The 15,752-nt window shown below is 40.4% G+C and overlaps 1 long non-coding RNA gene across 1 annotated transcript; it reads right to left on the bottom strand.

Moving 5' to 3' along the window:
• Positions 1-1,862: 1,862 nt before the first annotated feature.
• On the bottom strand, positions 1,863-7,229 carry LOC145823003 (uncharacterized). Its single transcript, XR_014365025.1, has 3 exons — positions 7,101-7,229; positions 5,387-5,467; positions 1,863-2,060 (listed from the first exon to the last, which is right to left on the bottom strand). It is a non-coding gene; the product is annotated as an uncharacterized LOC145823003 (long non-coding RNA).
• Positions 7,230-15,752: the final 8,523 nt, after the last annotated feature.

A 15,752-nucleotide genomic window follows, 5' to 3' on the forward strand; every position in this document is an offset into this window, starting at 1 on the left:
TAGCCGCAACACTGGCCGATCTCCTGACAGATCCTGTGACCGACACAGAAAACTTGTGGGATAACTTTACTATCTCTATGATCGAAGAGGAACCGAGTATAGATCCCACCAGTGGTATTTTGGATGCATCGAGGGCACCATGTCTTAATTGGCAGCTGGAGAAATGTTTTCTTTCCAGTTCTGACTCGAGTGATGAGTCGGAATCTAAATCCACTGAGTCTATAAGGTTAGAATCATATTCAAGTTAGTTTGGGGAGTCTGACTCTGGCATTCCCGGGGGTGGTAACCCGGGTGCCAAGGTCCTGTCGAGGTCCTTTTTTTCTTTCTTTTTTGAGTCTGTTGTAACCAAAGAACCGGAACTTATGAACGAAAACACTGCAAATTATGTCTACTACTCTATGCCGCTGGTTTATTGCATTGACTAAGATTTTCAGAATTTTAATAAAAATGAAGAGGAAAAAATTCTTCTGGCTTTGAAAAACTTGATTAATCGAGAGGAGGAGAGGCATGCTAAGCCCTGTATTGATGAAATCATTGCCATTAATGTGGGTACTGAGAAGGATCCACGCTTGGTCCAAATCGGGTCTACGTTGTCTTTAGAGGAATACAAGCGTTTAATCACTTTATTAAAAGATTTAAAAGATGTTTTCACATGGTTCTATGAAGACATGCCTGTAATCGACCTTGAGATTGTACGGCACCGAATCCCTCTTGACCTTGAGGCCCGACCAGTCAAACAGAAACTACGCAGAATTCGTTCGGATTGGGCACTAAAAATCAAGGAAGAGGTCACTAAGCAGATTGATGCAGGATTCTTCTTAGAGTCCGAGTATTTGACCTAGTTCGCCAATATCGTCCCAGTTCCGAAGAAAGACAACAAAATTGAGGTTTGTGTCGACTTTCGGGACCTAAACAGAGCTAGTCCAAAAGATGACTTTCCATTGTCGCACATTGATGAGTTGGTAGACTTCACCGTAGGCCATGCATTGCCATCGTTCATGGATGAGTTTTCTGGATACACTACAACCAAAAAAAACCTTTGGTGATAGACTGATTTTGTCTCTAAACATCAAATTTTAGTCACTAAATTGATCTGCGATGAAAAAAATTTGTCACCACGTTCATGGCATATACGTCATTGCTGAAAGTATCTGGTGACGAAAAACAGTTTCGTCGCCTATTTTTCGTTTTTGGCGACGAAATGTTTCGTCTCCAAATGTTGAATTTTTTGTCCTCTAAAACATTAATTTTGTCACTAAAACTAAATAACATTTTATTTTAATTATTTTTGGCGACGAAATATTTTGTCACCAAATATATTTTAGTGATGAAAGTTTTTCTCACCAATGATATGGATTAAGGTGACAAAAAAATTCGTCACTAAAATGAGCAAAAAAGAAAATTATTCAATGACAAAAAACATTTTGTCACCAAATATTTCAATTTAGCAACGAAATATTTGGCAAATGTGACAAAATTATTTGTTTCGTGCTATATCATTAGTGACAAAATTATTTGTCATGTTTTTTGAAAACTAATAGCAACATTTTTTATTTCATCACTAATAAAAATTAAAAAATTTGAAAATGGGGGTACTATTTTCTTCCGAAATTTTTTCTTTTTAGTAACAATTCCCTGCGCATATTAATAACTTGTTCAATAAAATATCTATTACAAATCAATACAAAAATCTGTTCACTTTCATAAACATCACAATCGAATTTTAGCACTATCCACAAAAATACAATATGAACTGCATGCGAATTATAAACATGTCACCTAATATCCACAAAAAACGTTTACTAATATCCACAAAAATATGATATCAACTGCATGCGGATTACCAGACACATCTCCTAATATCCAACAAAAAACATGTCTACTAATATAAACAAAAATAAAATATCAAGGGCAGATTACCAAACATGCCCTGTGATACCAACAAAAATATAAAATTTACAACGCAACCAAACTACATGTAAGGTAATATGAACAAAAACACAAAATGAGCTACCATCTGCCCTCCAAATTACCAAACATGTCCGTATCAAATCTCGAATCTGCAAAAAAATGAAACACAAAAAAAAAAAAAAAAAATGCAAGTTAGACAATTATTATCTTATCCATAAAATATACAATTTAACATGCATTTTTCAACTTAGTTTTCAAATCGGGAGTCCGGTGCAAGTTCCGTTAGTTTCCACAACTTACATTGGTTCCTCCCGACGTGTTTGAAGTGTTCCCCGGCCGTCCCGTGGCTGTTACACGATTTTGGCCCCCGAAGGTCTATTTTCAAGCTTAAGTGTGGAAAAGTGCAATTTTGGACTTAGTTTTCAAACTGGGAGTCCCGTGCTAGTTCCATAAGTTTCCACAACTCACATTGGTCCCTCTCGAGGTGTTTGACATGTTCCCCGTGCCGTCTCGTGGCTATTGCACGATTTTGGCCTCCGTGGCCTACTTTTCAAGCTTAAGTGTGAAAAAGTACATTTTTGGACTTAGTTTTCAAACCGGGAGTCCCGTGCTAGTTCTGTAAGTTTTCACAATTCACATTGGTCCCTCCCGAGGTGTTTGATGTGTTCCCCGGGCCGTCTCGTGGCTGTTACACGATTTTGGCTTCCGATGGCCTATTTTGAAGCTTAAGTGTGAAAAAGTGCATTTTTGGACTTAGTTTTCAAACCAGGAGTCCTGTGCTAGTTCCGTAAGTTTTCATAACTCACACTGGTTCCTCCCGAGGTGTTTGAGGTGTTGCCTAGGCCGTCTCGTTGTTGTTGCACGATTTTGGCCTCCGATGGCCTATTTTGAAGCTTAAGTGTGAAAAAAGTGAGTTTTTGGACTGAGTTTTCTAACCGGGAGTCCCGTGCTAGTTCCGTAAGTTTTCACAACTCACATTGGTCTCTCCTGAGGTGTTTGAGGTGTTACCCGGGCCGTCTCATGGCTATTGCACGATTTTAGCCTCCGATGACCTATTTTCAAGCTTAAGTGTGAAAAAAGTGCATTTTTGAACTTTTCAAACCAGGAGTCCCGTGCTAGTTCCGTAAGTTTCCACAACTCACATTGGTTCCTCCCGAGGTGTTTGAGGTGCTACCCAGGCAGTCTCGTGGCTGTTGCATGATTTTGACCTCCGATGGCCTATTTTCAAGCTTAAGTGTGAAAAAGTGCATTTTTGGATTTAGTTTTCAAACCGGGAGTCCCGTACTAGTTTTGTAAGTTTCCACAACTCACATTGGTCCCTCCCGAGGTGTTTGAGGTGTTACCTAGGCCGTCTCGTGGCTGTTGCACGATTTTGGCCTCCGATGGCCTATTTTCAAGCTTAAGTGTGAAAAAGTGCATTTTTGGACTTAGTTTTCTAATCGGGAGTCCCGTGCTAGTTCCGTAAGTTTTCACAACTCACATTGGTCCCTTCCGAGGTGTTTGAGGTGTTACCCAGGCCGTCTCGTGGCTGTTGCGCGATTTTGGCCTCCGCTGGCCTATTTTCAAGCTTAAGTGTGAAAAAATGCATTTTTGAACTTAGTTTTCTAACTGGAAGTCCCGTGCTAGTTCCATAACTTTTCACAACTCACATTGGTCCCTCCCGAGGTGTTTGAGGTGTTACCCGGGCCGTCTCGTGGTTGTTGCACAATTTTGGCCTCCGATGGCCTATTTTCAAGCTTAAGTGTGAAAAAGCGTATTTTGGGACTTAGTTTTCAAATCGGGAGTCCTGTGCTAGTTCCGTAAGCTTTCGCAACTCACATTGGTCCCTCCCAAGGTGTTTGAGGTGTTACCTAAGCCGTCTTGTGGCTGTTGCATGATTTTGGCCTCTGATGGCCTATTTTTAAGCTTAAGTGTGAAAAAGTGCATTTTTAGACTTAGTTTTCAAACCGAGAGTCCCGTGCTAGTTCCGTAAGTTTCCACAACTCACATTGGTCCCTCCCAAGGTGTTTAAGGTGTTACCCGGACCATCTTGTGGCTGTTGCATGATTTTGGCCTCCGATGGCCTATTTTCAAGCTTAAATATGAAAAAGTGCATTTTTGGACTTAGTTTTCTAACCGGGACGGGCCTCTGATGGCCTATTTTCAAGCTTAAGTGTGAAAAAAATATATTTTTGGACTTAGTTTTCAAACCGAGAGTCCCGTGCTAGTTTTGTAAGTTTTCACAACTCACATTGGTTTCGCCCGAGGTGTTTGAGGTGTTACCCGAGTCGTCTCGTGGCTGTTGCACGATTTTGGCCTCTGATGGCCTATTTTCAAGCTTAAGTGTCAAAAAGCGTATTTTGGGACTTAGTTTTCAAATCGGGAGTCCTGTGCTAGTTCCGTAAGCTTTCACAACTCACATTGGTCCCTCCCAAGGTGTTTGAGGTGTTACCCAGGCCGTCTTGTGGCTGTTGCATGATTTTGGCCTCTGATGGCCTATTTTTTAGCTTAAGTGTGAAAAAGTGCATTTTTGGACTTAGTTTTCAAACCGGGAGTCCCGTGCTAGTTCCGTAAGTTTCCACAACTCACATTGGTCCCTCCCAAGGTGTTTAAGGTGTTACCTGGACCGTCTTGTGGCTGTTACATGATTTTGGCCTGCGATGGCCTATTTTCAAGCTTAAATGTGAAAAAGTGCATTTTTGGACTTAGTTTTCTAACCGGGACGGGCCTCCGATGGCCTATTTTCAAGCTTTAGTGTGAAAAAATATATTTTTGGACTTAGTTTTCAAACCGAGAGTCCCGTGCTAGTTTCGTAAGTTTTCACAACTCACATTGGTTCCTCCCGAGGTGTTTGAGGTGTTACCCGGGTCGTCTTGTGACTGTTGCACGATTTTGGCCTTCTATGGCCTATTTTCAATCTTAAGTGTGAAAAAGTGCATTTTTGGACTTAGTTTTCTAACCGGGAGTCCCGTGCTACTTCCGTAAGTTTCTACAACTCACATTGGTCCCTTCCAAAGTGTTTGAGGTGTTACTCGGGGCGTCTCGTGGCTGTTGCACGATTTTGGCCTCCGATGGCCTATTTTCAATCTTAAGTGTGAAAAAGTGCATTTTTAGACTTAGTTTTCTAACTAGGAGTCCTGTGCTAGTTCCGTAAGTTTCCACAACTCACATTGGTCCCTCTCGAGGTGTTTGAGGTATTACCCGGGCCATCTCGTGGTTGTTTCACGATTTTAGGATTTATGTAAGTGCAACTATTTAATGAGTAACGCGGTTTGACACAAGTACATATACCATGCACATCAAAATATGTAAATTTCTTATGAACTTAATTGTTAAAAAACTGTATTCAAACATCTAATAAGCACAAGGTGTAATAAAAAATAATGTGGAACAGTAAAACATGTAATTTGATTAGTATAAAATTAGTATAAAGTCCTATAACAGATTTATATTGAATGTGAAAAAAATATTAAAGCCATAAACTTAAGAATATTACATTTTGAAGTCTTTCATACCCCTACTGGCTATATTTTGTGATTTCTGTTTGCTCACCAAGAGCTGCTTGAAGTCTTCAAACCTGACATGCAAGAGAATCAAGTGCAAAACAGGAAAGAAATACAATCAAACTCGAGTACTGTGCAATACAATAATTGTAATGAACAGAGAGACTTGATCATTTGGGAGACCCCCAAAAAAAAAAATTATAACGAAAACCAAGAAAATAATGACTTAAAACAAGTAAAATGTTAAAAGTTAAGAGTACATATCAAAAAAAGTATGAAGTAAGCTCAGGAAAAAAAAATTCTTAGAATTTATTTATTTTTAAATACGTGAAAGGATAGTAAATAACAACTCCATAATGTTAAAAGTTTTCTTCATGGAATTCATCAATGAATGAAATTCAATAAGTAGACTCACAAAGTTGTAAGTGAATATCTGCTTTGAAAAGGTAATAGTCAACGAATTAGAGGAATTAAATAAAGAAAAGTGCAATGAATATATGCTACAAAGAGGAATTAAATAAAACTTACATGGCCACCCAAAAGTTACATATGCATCTTAGTCAACCTTATTAATCCCAAAGACTCGTTCGTAGACAGTACTACCATACTTAATAGATATAAAATGGAAAGGATACTATGAGATATATGATCACCTCCTCCACAAGATCCTTCTTAGGCATTTTCTTCACTATTTTAGGAGGATAGCCACAAAAAGTGTTATAACTGCATATATAAGACTTAAGAGTGAAGGACGCCTATTACAAACTACATAATGACTCCCATCTAAATCTCCATAACTGACAGATCCTTAAAGAACCCATCTAAATATTACAATAAGGAACCAAAAACCTAAAGGAGACTCGAGCAAAAAAATATGGATAAATTTAAGTTGGAAAAGTATACAAGGACAACAAGATATGACAAATAAACTAGAATATTTGGATAACTTCCTAATAGCTAATCTCCATCAGGAAAAGATAGATATACTGCTAATGAACAAACTCAATTCAAGGGAAGGTCAACAGCAAGAAGTTTGGGGACTAGGGTAGATTCATTGCTATCAAAAGCAAGAAGTTTTCACTCAATAACATATCAAATTAGAGAAAATCTGATTAAGTTGGGGACTTGGGTCACTCTAACCATGGTTGCAAATAATCACTATGATCAAATATGATACATATATATATATATATATATATATATGGAGAAATTAGACTCCTCAACTAGCATGACTACTGTCAAGAAAATTGCCATGTACAAAAAAGCACGAAAATATGATGCTCTTCCACGCACCACGCATTTTTTCTTTCATCATAAATTCAGCTAAAACTAATAGTGACAATAATCAATTGATGTATCATAAATATTTCAGATTTGAATCTGCAATCATATATCCCACAACAATCATAGCAATCTACACACAGAATGATATCACCAGGTCCAATTACATCAGACTCCATAATTATTTAACAATAAATAAATAAATAATTCACCAGCCAATCAATTTTCCTCTCTCTATCCATTAACAGTCAATGCATTTACACACGCATAAACATACTAATGCAAACATACATATGTAATATTCGACTTCATTAGCCAATTTCACAATGGGAAAAATTAATAATTAGCGATCAAATTGGGAAAATTAAATAGGAAAACCCATCAACATTGAGCATCAAACTCACAAAACTTAAAATTCTAACTCACAAACTTCAAGATCGCTGCTGCAGAACTTATCGGTGCGACCGAGACAAGCGAAGAGGCTGGAGTCCCACTGAGCTCGACGCAGAAGTTCGCCCATGACGCTGTCGTGCCCTAGCGGCAATCCGTTGGCGGTCCAATAGGGGTTGCCAGAAGCTGCCGGCGGAGAATGCTTTTTCGTCGCCGCAGCAGGCATAGGAGGAGGAAGAGGAGCTACGATTGGCTTGGTGGCTCTCTTCTCATCGTCGTCTACGCTGAGTGCCTTGGAGTAAGGGGGCTCGATTCCTATGGATTTTCCATTGAGAAGTGGAATGAAACCCTAAAAAATATAAATCGAGAGAGAGAGAGAGAAGGGTTGAGAAAATAGAGATAGAAAATGAGAGAAAGAAAGGGTCAAACGCTTTTATCCCCCTAAATATTTTGGTGATTAAAATTTTTTTAATAGTTGAAAATTATTTTTTGACAATAAAAAGAAAATTATTTTTAATTCGGCGACTAAATAATTTTAGTGGCCAAAACTCATTTTTTGGCGACTATAAATTTTTTAATAGTTGAAAATAAATTTTTAATGACCAAATTTTTGATCGCCAAAGATAAAAAGTAAATTTTTATTTTTCATTCGATGACTAAATAATTTTAGTTGCCAAAACTCATTTTTTGGCGACTAAAATTTTTTTTAGTCGTCAATTGTGGCATTTTTAGCGATTAAAATTTTTTTTAGTGGCCAATAATCAATATACCTCGACTAAAAAAAATAGTAACTGGAATTTTTCAATATTTTAATCAATTAAAAAAATAATTAAAATATTAAAAAATTCACTAAAAATTAACAAAATAAGGATTGAAACTTGAAAAATAGTTTTCGAAAACTGAAACCAAATGAAATTGATTCAAACTCACCTATTTAATAAAGGGGCTTAAATGGGTTTGGTGGAGGTGGAGTGCTAGTGATGGTGGTAGAGGAGTAGTGGTGGTAGTGAAGCGGCGGCGGTAGAAGTGGAGTGGCAGCAACGGTAGTGGTAGAGTAAAAGCAGTAGTGGTGGAAGAAAAATATAGGAGACGAAATTATTTCCTATAGGAGACGAAACTACGTCGTTTTGCATAATAAAACTATAGGAGACGAAATTATTTCCTCATGGAAAATTTTGTACAATGGTGACGAAAATTTTCTTCTCTAAAATGGCGCCAAATATCCTGCGAAATTTTCCAAGGGCGGGAATTTTTTTTGCGACGAAAAATAAAATATAGAGACGAATAAATTTTTTGACACCTATTGTTTTATTGATTTTAAGCATTTGGTGACGAAATTTGGTTTTTCTCTCTAAAAATACTACAATTGGAGACGAAATCTTACTTTTATCTCTAAAACATGTATATTTGGAGACGAAATTTTTTTTCGTCATGTGTTTTCGTCACCAAAGACCTTTTTTTGTCGTAGTGATATAACTAGATTCTAATGTCACCGGAGGACCGGGAGACAACTGCATTCACCACACCATGGGGCACCTACTGCTACCGAGTTATGCCTTTTAGGTTGAAAAATGCTGGGGCTACATATTAGAGGGTTGCGTCCACCATTCTGCACGACATGATTCACAAAGAGGTTGAGGTGTATGTGGATGATATGATTGTTAAGTCCAAAAAGCGAGAAGGCTACTACTCCACATTGAAAAAATTCTTCCAGCGGATTAGGGAGTACCAACTGAGGTTGAACCTATAGAAATGCACCTTTGGCGTGACGGTAGGAAAAATGCTGGGATATCTGATCACACAGAGGGGAATTAAAGTAGATCCTTCCAAAATCAAGGCCATCTTAGCAATGCCACCACCGAGGACTGAAAATGAGGTGCGCGGCTTTCTGGAAAAAGTGCAATTCATAAGACGGTTTATTTCAAAATTAACCTTGACTTTGAACCACTGTTTGGTCTGTTGAAGAAAGGGACGAAGTTCCAATGGAATGATTGATGTCAGTTTGCCTTTGAGCAAGTCAAACAGTACATCTAGAATCCGCTTGTGTTGTCGTCGCTAGAGCCAGGGAAGCCTCTAATTCTGTATTTGTCAGTAACAGATTTGATGATGGGGTGCATGCTAGCTCAAGAATCTGAAGATAAAGTAGAGAAGGCCATCTACTATTTGAGTAAGAAGATGTTGGATTATAAGACTTGTCACACTCCCTTGGAGAAAGCGTGTTTAGCTTTAGTATGGGCAACAAGGAAGTTGAGACACTACCTGTTAGCTCACTTCGTAATTCTGGTTTCGAGATTAGATCCCATCAAATATCTCTTTGAGAAACCAGCACTTATGGGTAGGCTAGCTCGTTGGCTGCTTATTCTCTTCAAGTTTGACCTCAAGTATGTCACGCGCAAATCAGTTAAAGGGAGAGCTGTAGCAGAATTCCTGGCAGACCACCCAGTAGAAGGAAATGAAGCGGTAGAGTACTTGTTCCCAGATGAAGACATTCTGCAAGTAGAAGATGAAGCATGGACAATATACTTTGACGGAACATCTAATCAGTACGGTTATGGGATAGGTGTGTTGCTTATAGCATCCAATGAGTCCCATATACCCCTAGCTTTCAAACTTCAGTTCAAAGTGTCCAACAATGAATCAGAATATGATGCGTGTATTGTTGGTTTGGAAGCTGCCCTAGAACTAGGGGCAATAAGGTTGGATGCCATCGGAGACTCAAACTTGGTTGTTTCTCAAGCTAATGGAGACTGGAAAGTCAAAGAGGAGAAAATGAAGGTTCACCATCAGACCCTGGATATTCTGATTCCGAGGTTTGAAAAATTGACATTCACACATCTGCTGAGAGAACAACCGGTTCGCTAATGCATTGGAAACTCTATCTTCCATGGTAGACATCCCGCTGGGAGTGAAGATGCGTCCAATCATCATTGAACAGAGGTACATGCTTGCCTATGAAACCATCGCCGCAATAGATGAGGTTCAAGACAAACTCCCCTGGTATTATGACATTTGAAATTTTCTCGGAAAGGATACGCATCCACCAGGGGCAAATACTAAGGATAGACGGGGAATACGACGTCTGGCTGCCAGTTCATCATCTGCAGAAACAAGCTGTATAAGAGAGGTTATCTGGGAATGCACAAGCTTTGCGTTGAAGAAGAGGAGCCGAATCATCTCATGGAAGCCATCTACGGAGGAGAGTGTGGAGCACACATGCATGGTGTGATACTAGCTCAGAAAATCCTCATACAAGGCTATTATTGGTTAACTATGGAGAAGAATTGTATTGGTTTTGTATGGCGATGCCACAAATATCAAATCCATGCCAATCACATGAATATCTCGCCATCAAAACTCTATAACATTACTTCGCCATGGCCTTTTTCAGTCTGGGAAATCGATGTTATCAGTGCAGTCTCGCTGAAGGGTTCAAAGGGACACGAGTTCATCTTGGTGGCGATTGACTATTTTACTAAGTGGGTGGATGCTCAGTCCTATTCTATGTTGAAAGCATCGCATGTGGCCAAATTTATCAGAAACAACATCATCTGTCGGTATAGGGTTTCGAACGAGATCATTTCAGACAATGGCTTGCACTTCAAAAAAGAGGTGGTGGATTTGCTTGAGAAATACAACGTGGCTTTTCACAAGTCATCAGCATATAGATCATAGACCAACGGAGCTGTTGAGGCCGCTAACAAGAATGTCAATTCGAACGTCAATTCGAACATCCATAAACTGCCTTTTGCAAGGACTGGCCGGATAAACTGCCTTTTGCACTCTAGGGTTATCGAACGTCAATTCGAACATCCATAAGGGCGACCCCCTATTCTCTAATGTATGGGATGGAAGTTGTTCTGTCGATTGAGATTAAAGTACCGTCGCTGCAAATTATGGCCGAGTGTTAGATAGCGGAGGCAGATTGGCAGCAGAGTAGATTCGAAGAATTGATGTTGTTTAACGAGACAAGGTTGAAGGCATTATATCATATCCAGGGGTACTAGCACCGAATTGCTAGGGTTTTTAACAAAAAATTCAAATCCAGAAATCTCAAACAAGGAGGTATGGTGCTCAAAGACAATTGAACTCCTATCCATGACCTTACGGGCAAGTTCCGACCCAATTGGACTGGCCCTTACATTATCAAATCTATTTGGTCAGGAGGAGTGATTATCCTTATAAACTTAGATGGTTTGGAGTTCTCACAACCAATCAATATGGACAAGTTGAAGAAATACTACCCTAGAGAGGCTCGCTCGGCCGAAAACCTGGAAGTACGATCTAGGCAAAAGTTAGAGCATGAAAAATTAGAAACAAAGAAAAACAGAGTTCGCAAGGTCGAAAACCCAGGAGGGCGACTTTGGCAAAACTTAGAGCGCAAAAGGAGAGAGTTAATACTCGAGTGAACCAGAACTGAACTACTAAGGCCTGATTACCCATCTTTGGGATACGTAGGCAACTTCAACCCAAAGTTTGGCCATAACCATCTCCACCTCAATTGTCCTGTTCATTTGTTTGATCGGCCCATCTTTTTCTATCATCTATTTTTTGGGTTGTGTTACCTCCATTTGGTAAAAAAGGTTAGTTGCAAGATAAAGCAGTGACAACGAATGGAGTAGTAGGCAATTATGATCTTCTAATTTGGGGTTGTACATCTTGCAGGCTGATTCCGTGTGTGTCAGGTGGTGACCATTTTCTGAAAATTATTTTGAAAAGTTTTAATGAATTGATTTTCTCAAAATTTTACCTGTTACAACTTAGACCATTTTTGGGACCAAAAGGAAAATTTTTAGTGCTCACAACTTTAATTCCATTGATTTCAACACAAGTACATTCTTCAACTCTCTGATTTAAGTCAAAGTTGTTTTTATATCATAAAACTTGAAAAGAAAAGTCAGAGCAATAAACTAGGGGCATAGGTAAGTCAGGTGGTCCTATGTCCTCTGCTCATGCTTGCGGAAGTCTCTGCAGCCAAAGTTGGCCCAAACTGTGCTTCGTCCTTAAGCCAAGTCAAGCACTCACCGGAAAGGGCATAATTGAAGCTAACTGTAAGGGCCAGAAGCTCTTTCATCCTCCAAGCAGTGAGGTACTGAGCTAGGTTTGAAGCACGAATTGGGAATGGAGCCGGGTATTTCACTCCTTCCTTCGGACAGGTTTGATCATGTCCAAACTGGCATCTAAACTGGAGAGGAAAATAAAACACGCAATGCGTAAGGCCAATCAACTATATACCCAGCTTTCAGGACATGTTGTAACTCATTTCAATCAAATTAAGCGAGAGGCAACGCTAGACAATGTCAGCCGCAGATCTACTGCACATCCAATCGCACCACTATCCTTCTAAGGGAAAGTCCACTAGCTGCCGGTGGAAGAAGTAGGCTCAGGTTGAATACTCGGGGCAAGGGTCCACCACTTTCATCGTATCCATTAGCCATACCTGGGAAAGGATGAAAAATAAGAGAGATTAAAGAATAGAGAGATGTGTGTGGAGAGAAAAAGTACAAAAAGGGCTTTGAGAGAAGAATAGAGAATGAGTGTTGAGCGATGTGAGAAAGCTGAATAAGAAAGGGTGGGAAACAATACTTGAAGAAGCAGCGGACTCCCTGCGAACCAAGTAGTCTCTCACTAATGAAAAGCATCTAAACCCACTAGGGTCTTAGCTAATGCCAAACCAATGCAGCTTTTACCTTCTTTCAGGCATTGAGCCACTTCGATCAACCTAATGCTGGCTCTACCACAACTAGGGGCAAGAAGAAAGTGCATGAGCATACATAAATAGAGGGCATGTTGTTGATAACCTCGCCAGAAAAGGTCACCTTTGTCACCAATGTCGAAAACTGATGAATCAAGCCGGGTATATCTAGCTCCCCGTCATGAGCCAAAGATCAAGCCTTATGCAAAGTAAGCCCACATATCCGTTCCAAAGCCCGTGCATGGCCAAAACAAGCCTGGGGCATGATCTTCTCATAGCACTGGGATTCCATCAATGCTTGAAACTCTTCAAGAGTCTGACACATTTCTTGTGGTCCGAAGCAAAAAACATGTGTAACTGGGTTACAACATTGTACCGTGGCATGAAGGAACGGAAAACAAAGTGAAGTACGGCTTAATAGAAAGAGCTCGTTTATGTTGAAACCTTAGACATTTACCTTTTCCATGCCATCCAAAGTGGCTATCCAATCCTTGAGCCTTTCGGCAAGAAATATCTCCATTTTCAGAAGAAACAACAGCAAAAATGATGTTATGTCGAAGAAATAGCGAAGGAAGGCATTTTATAGAGAATAAGGTTATGTGAGTGGATTCTAGTCGTTAGCTTGCTGTCCAATCACAACACCTAGCCGACCAGCTACCTCTCTTGGCCAGCTGTCCCTTTTGGTGGCCGGCTGACCACTTTTGTTCGCCTGGCAATTGGGTAGTGTGGTTTTGTTCCGGTCTTTGTGCTTTGAGGTCTTGTTTTGAGTTTTTTGTTTTTAGCAAGTGTAAATAGCTGTGTTTAGGTTGTTTTTACTTTGTTTTTCATTTATCGAGTTGTATTTTGTTTTTTTGTCGTTTGTTGGCTCAATACTCGGTTAAGAACATTATTCCAATACAAGCGTTTTCAGTTTCAAATTCACTTTCATTTTTGTTTTTATGCAAGTGTGGTGCCATGCTCGTGATGTAAAACAAAGCTCAATTCGTAAAATTGAAGCGTTTTACCCCGATCATAGTTTCTACAGAAGAGGGAATACAAGTTTTTCAAAAACAAAAGTAAAGACCTGTCTGAAGTTATGCAAGTGCTAAGTTACTAAAACAAAAGAAAATAAGTAAAAGAGTACAAAAATTTGCGCCGGTCGCATCAAACCCGAGAGGCCCTCTTTGTCCTTCTCCTCGGAGGGGACTTAGGGGCACTGTCTCCATCAGTGCCACTATCATCAGAAGAATGGGACTCTGAACCAGAGCTGGCATCGCCATCTCTACTCCCTGACTTAGAGTCGGTCCCGGCATCCTCCTTGCTTCCTGACCTCGAGCCAGCATCATGGTCCTCGCTTTCAGACTCAGAGTGCCTACTTATAGCCTCCTCAATGCTGCTGGTCTCAACATTATCTCTACTCAAAATCAAGTCCGAGAAGGAGGAGGTCTCCTCTGTCTGGGACTCGCTGCTCCGATCCCGAGTACCTCTACTTCTGTCCCGACCTCAATGCTCATCTCGGCTGCATGCTGGGGCCTGTCTGCCTCTCCTTCCCGTCTGTGGAGGAGGTGCCACCGGTGCTGCTGGTGCCGTTGGTGCCATCTGTACGGATGGAATCTGAAAAACAAGCATTAAAGTATCAGGTACAGTATGAGTATGTTGTAAAGTGTAGTATGCAGTATAAGTATGATGCAGAAGGCAAATTAGCATACGTGTAGTGTGTCAGTGCAGTGTGAGGTAATATTAGAATGCATGTTAATATACAGTGTAAGTGTCATATATCAGTGTGAATATGGCATGTTAGTGTAGTGTGGTGCAGAACAGTACGGGTAAGCAAGGAATTACATGAGAAGAAGGGAGAATACCTAGATATCATGGGGAGCCAGCAATGTCTCTCTCCTCTGCACCATGTGAACCAGAGAAGCAAGCTAGAGGAGACTGTCTGTGTACTCCGAAGGCGCTTGCAAGTGAATTTGAACAATCAGTACCTGAAAAGGAGAACTGTGAGATATAAGTTATAAAGCAAGGTCCATACCTGCGATGCGTCCGGTGCCCTGACATACCTATGCTCCACCTCTAGCAGCTCTATCAGGATTTGATAAGCCGTCCCACTCGGCCGCCAGTAGGGAATCACGGTAGGAATCGTCGGCCAACCGATTGTATGTATAGTAGGAGGGGCCCCTCCATTATTAACCTCGACCTCATGAGTAGCCTCTCTAGCCAAAGGGGCACCTGCAGCATTGCCTGCGCAAACTCCAGCTAGGGGCGGCATGGGATGAGTTCAGCTGAAGGTCGCATAGTCTCCGTCCCCTTTGAAGAAATCGGCATCCATTCCTATAATGTACTGAACGATAGCCTCAACTGGGAGGCTATTAGCTGTCCTCATGGATGCCGGAGGAGGAACAGGAACACCTGGAGCAGACAGGCCCAGGGTATAACACACAAACCTCTCGCCCAGATACCAGGTTCGGTAGAATGGACCCTCCAACAAGATCCGATAGAGAGAAGTAACCCAAGATCTGGCATACTAGTCCCGTATCCCAGCTGACATCATCGCCCAAGGCTGCCATATGATCTTCAAATTAAGAATTCACAAGTTGTTAGTTGCTGTCAGTTGTTAGAGTATGGATCATAGTAGTAATGAAAACGAAACAGAAATGAATATAGGTTTCAGATTACCTCACAAGCCACCACCGTGTCAAAATATTAGCAGTAGTAAAAGAAAGTCATGTCATCACGATGCCTGCGATGGCATCTACCATCATACTGTCGGGAGTAAGGTACGACTAGTGTTATCTCGTCTACGGGCACTGGGGCCAGGGCAGGGAAATAGGCGTAAACCCATAGCTGCAAGAAGAGATCAGTTGCGTAAGCACAAGTATAAACAATACAAGACATGAAGTGCAAAACAGAAAGCACTAGTATAAACAGTGAGAAAAGATAGAAAGTGCAAAGTAGAAAGCATAGGTATAAACAGAAATAAAGGTAGAAAATGCAAAGCAGAAAGCATAATAAGCAAA

The sequence above is a fragment of the Camellia sinensis genome, chromosome 3 (assembly GCF_055761805.1).
Source record: "Camellia sinensis isolate YWXY chromosome 3, ASM5576180v1, whole genome shotgun sequence".
NCBI lineage: Eukaryota > Viridiplantae > Streptophyta > Magnoliopsida > Ericales > Theaceae > Camellia > Camellia sinensis.